Source organism: Carlito syrichta, unplaced genomic scaffold (genome assembly GCF_000164805.1).
Source record: "Carlito syrichta isolate Samal-C Ts95f unplaced genomic scaffold, Tarsius_syrichta-2.0.1 Scaffold309624, whole genome shotgun sequence".
Lineage (NCBI taxonomy): Eukaryota > Metazoa > Chordata > Mammalia > Primates > Tarsiidae > Carlito > Carlito syrichta.
Window position 1 is genome coordinate 738903 of NW_007253720.1, and position 4996 is coordinate 743898.

The window sequence follows — 4996 nt, forward strand, 5'->3', positions numbered from 1 at the left end:
CTGCCCTGCCCTGCCCGCCGGCCAGCGCGACGCCGGGGCTCGGCGGGCCGCGCTGGGCCTGGGCGGGCGGGTGGGGTCGGGCTTGCATGCGAGCGGGCCCTGGCTGGGGAAAGCCTCTTCCCGGCCTCGGTTCCCGCAGTTCTCGGGCGGGCGGGTCCCTGAGTCGGGCGCGACCCGCGGTCCTCAGGAGGCATCGGCCCGGGGCTTCCGTTTTTCCTTTTTCCACTTTGGCTTGATGTCACTGGAAATAAAGCAAGAAAAAAACCCAAAAAAGCATGAGATGGAAAGGGAAACTGGGCGGAGAGAAAAGATTAAAATCGCTGCCGGCAGCTCCCCGCAGCGCGAAACGATTACTCAGGGTTTCAGAGCCTTGTCTGTCTGTGGAAACCCATCCCCCGCGCCTCCGTTTGAGACAGAAGTCAAAAATGAGGCGAGAGACGAGCTTGCGGCTTGCAGTGCATTTGGAAAGGGCGATGCTTAGCTGTGTGATGTCCCTGATGTCCAGCCGCGGAGAGGGCTGCAGGGCGTGTGCCTGGTTGCCTTTTTAAATAGTTGGAAGTGACGTTTTCAGCGATTTAATGGCCTGGCCGGGGAGGACATGCATCGGGGATGGTTGGATTATCGCGGGTGTGATTTCTAAATCGAGGCCCCAGGGAAAGGAGCTGCTTGTAATACTCCCTATCTGTAGCCGAGTTTCCCTGGACATCCAAAGAGCATTCTGCAGGGTTTGTGGGGATGCTAGCCTAACACGTCGTAACCATGGGAATTCAGCCAGGTAGTAATTGATGTTGATTGGAACTGCAGATAACGACTTGTGTTTTGTCATGTTTCTAACGCTTTTGGTATAATTTGCGTACAGATGTCAGTCCTACTTTTATGGAATCAAGTATGCCATCTTAGATGGTCTACAGTTTTATATTCCTGAAATAAAGAAAACCAATGCCATTAAAACACATAGATTTACCCTGTTGAGGCCGGTTACTGGTTTGTTTTGTTGTCATCAGCTCTGTGTTGCAATCCCCCCACCCCCACTCTCAAAATGACTAGTTAAGAATTTAGCTTCTTGGTTTCATAAACGCGTCCAAATTGTGGCAATGGAGTTAATACCTAGATCTCTTCACAGCCTGGGATCTAGCACATTCTTTTTTTGTATGACCTTGGGCAAGACTCTGGGTTCCTCCCTGCTTTAATAAAACACGAATGACAGATGCCATTTAGCTGTCACCACGGTGTTTGTAAATCACCCGTACTGTATAGTGTCATCAGATTCATTCTTATTATCCTGACTTGGATAAGGCAAACAAGCAAGAGAGCTGTGGTTTTTCTTTGTACTGCCATCTTCTTGAGCTATTAGGTAATGCTGGTATACTGCTAGAAAACAACATTTGCCGGAGTATCAAAATTATGTATTCCTTGGTGTAGTATGTAATAGCTTTTAATTGTGCAGAATTGAGGTATGTGGGGGATGGGCCATCTTTATTTCATTCCTTTAAAAATAATTACGTTGAAGAAATAACTAAAAAAATGGAAAAAAAAATTCCTAGATAAATTGTAAAAGGTGAAAGCCAAAAAAGTCTCCCAAAACTAAACCTGTCACTCATAGATAATTGAAGGTAATATTTTGGTGTGCATTCTTACGGGTTTATAGCTATGTAAATATACATAGGTATAGATCAGTGTACATGTGTACAGATAAGGAGCGCTAATAGTGATTTACTATGCACCAATCACAGTACTAAGTGATTTACATCAATTCTTTCATTTAGTCCTTTCAAAACCTTCAGGTTTTGTTCTCATTGTGTAGATGACAAAGTCAAGGCTCCAAGAATCTCAGTAACTTGCTCAAGGTCACAATGCAGCTAAGTAGTGATTATAAGGATATACACACACTCACCTACTTAAAACACAGGCTCAAAGTCCAAATATAGGCATAGACATTAGCAAATATATACACGTGCATATGCATTCTCTTTGCACTCATATATACATACGCAAGCACATCGTAGTTCATGTGCATTTCCATGAGCCCTGATCTGATCCTACTTGAGCACCCTTTCACATGTGTCCACATCCTAAGACATATAGGCATTCACAAATTTGTATGTGTATATATTCTTGGGCACATGTATATACAAAGGCACACTAGATATATAATAAAATGGGCTCATATTTGAATACTGTGTTATAATGCTCTTCACATAATGTTATTGATATCTTCCTACATCAAATTTTTTTTTTTTTTTTTGAGTTTTGAGTCTCACTCTGTCACCCAGGCTGGAGTGCAGTGGCACGCTCGTGGCCACCACAACCTCAATCTGCTGGATTCAGACAATCCTTCTGCCTCAGCCTTCCAAGTAGCTGGAACTACAGGTGTGCACTATCACACCCGACTAATTTTTTGATTTATTGTAGAGACAGAGTCTCACCAAGTTGCCCAGGCTGGTCTCGAATCCCTGGGCTCAGGCAGTCCTCTCACCTCAGGCTCCCAAAGTACTGGGATTACAGGCTTGAAACCACCGCGCCCGGCCTTCAAATATTTTTAATGTCTGCATGATGTGTAATTGTATGTCTAAACTACAGTTTAACTAATTATTGTTGGTCATTAAGGTTTATGATTTTTTTTAATCCACTGAAGTTGATTTGACATGTATCTACAGCTGTTTCCTTAGTATACATTTCTAGAAGTAGAAATCCTTGGTCAGAGAATTTTTTTTTTTTTTTTTTTTTTTTTTGAGTTGGAGTCTCACTCTTGTTGCCCAGACTGCTCCCAGACTGGAGTGCCAGTGCAGTGGCATGCTCACGGCCACTGCAGCCTTGCCCTGCTGGCTCAAGCGATCCTTCTGCCTCAGCCTTCCAAGTAACCAGAACTACAGACTCAGGCCACCACACCCAGCTAGTTTTTGTGATTTATCCTAGAGGTGAGGTCTCACCCAAGTTGCCTGGGCTGGTCTTGAAACCCACCCCCCGGGGTGGGGGCGCTCAGGCTATCCTCTCACCTTGGCTTCCCGAAGTGCTGGGATTACTGGCTGAGCCACCCGGCCTGGCCTTTTTTTTTTTGAGTTGGAGTCTCACTCTGTCGCACAGACTGGAGTGCGGTGGCCGGGCACCGCAGCCTCAACCTGCTGGGCTCCAGCTTGCCTTCCGCCTCAGCCTTCCGAGTAGCCGGAATTACAGGCATGTGCTACCACGCCCTGCTGATTTTTTGATTTACTGTAGAGATGAGGTCTCGCCAAGTTGCTCAGGCAGGTCTTGAACCCGCGGGCTCAGGCAATCCACTCACCTCAGCCTCCCAAAGGTGCGGGATTACAGGCTGAGCCACCGAGCCTGGCTAGGCCTGGTCTTAAAAGGCTTTTGAATTGTAAAATGCTGGTGAATTGTCCAGGCAACCTGATAGGAGCATGGTACTCTTTAGGTGTCACAAAAGGCTGTTGACTTCTATTTGATCTGTTTAACCAAATTGAGCCAGTCCAGTTTGCTAGCCTGGCAAATGTAATGGAAGACTGTATGATCCATTTATAAATGCAGACACAGTCTTGTCTTTATGTTCTTTTTATTGGCAGTGCCATATGCCCCCAACTTTAATTTAGCATAGTTACAGACTATGTAGAAAGGTTGGACTCATAGGTTCCCTGTGGCATGTTTTTTTTCTTTTTCCTTTTTTGGGTTTTGCAACTGAGACTGTGTGTCTCAGTGTGGAAGCACTGTTTTAGAAAGGTCTAAGTGTAGGCCCTTAGCGAGTATTGAGAAATCTGTTAGGTCTTATTCTCTCTAAGGATATTTATTACTGTTTGTCTGCTCCAAAGCCTCTCTTCTTCACTATAATAGGTCTTTGCCTATATCATGAATTTGGCCAGTTCATGCCAAATGTTTTGAAGTATTTGGATTTGAATTCATTGTAAGTGGGTGATGATGACACTGCCAGCTAGGTTGAATAACAGACCACAGAATGCTAGTTTTGGACTTAACTTCTTGCCTTCTAGAGAAGTTGCCCATTTTAAAAGAGTATCACCAGTGAATTTGTGTTACAGTTTGATGACATTGTAGAGCAGCTGTGGGAATGATCCATCTTTGGATAAATTCTCCGGATTGTGGGGGAACATTTTGATGAGGAAAAGAATTTCATCTCTGAACAATCATGATTAGATAAAGTCATGATCCTGGAGGAAGGAATGAATAGTGCCCATGTGGTTTGTTTTAATTTTTTTTTTTTTTTTTTTTTGAGTTGGAATCTCACTCTGTCGCCCAGACTGGAATGCAGTGACCGCTTCCAGCCACTGCAGCCTTGCCTGCTGGGCTCCGGCGATCCTTCGGCCTCAGCCTTCCAAGTAGCCGGAATTACAGGCGCGCGCTACCACACCCGGCTAATTTTTTGATTTTATTGTAGAGATGAGGTCTCGCCTGCCCAGGGGCATCTCGAACCCCCGGGCTCAGGCAATCCACTCACCTCAGCCTTCCAAAGGCGCGGGATTACAGGCTGAGCCAACGAACCCAGCTTGTTTTAATTTTTTTAGTTTTAGGAGTAAATTGTTATAATTGAATGCCCCTTAGGATGTTATGTCAAGATTTTTTAGGTCCTTTGCTAAATTTGTGGCCTATGTAGTCAGAGATCAAAGAAAATAATTTTTTTTTGAGGAGGAGAAATATATTTACTATTTCTTAAGTGAAAATATGTCCTCATAGAGATCTTCAGCCTTATCCTCTTCAGTTGAGTAGGCTTGAAAATTTAGAAAAATTTTGGGAAGATGGATAAATTACTTATTTGAAAACTTTTAATTTAATTGTGGTAAAGCACACATACAATATGTCATGTTAATCTTTTTTTTTTTTTTTGAGTTGGAGTCTCACTCTGTCGCCCAGACTGGAGTGCAGTGGCCGCTCCTGGCCACCGCAGCCTCGACCTGCTGGGCTCTGGCGATCCTTCCGCCTCAGCCTTCCAAGTAACTGGAGGCGCACCCTACCACGCCCGGCTAATTTTTTTTTTTATTTATTGTAGAGA

The 4996-nt window shown here is 44.5% G+C and overlaps 1 protein-coding gene across 1 annotated transcript in view; it reads left to right on the forward strand.

Annotated features, from left to right (window-relative positions):
* NDFIP1 (Nedd4 family interacting protein 1) overlaps window positions 1-4996 on the forward strand; it is a 51208-nt gene that overhangs the window by 568 nt on the left and 45644 nt on the right. The gene's annotated exons all lie outside the window — the stretch shown is intronic.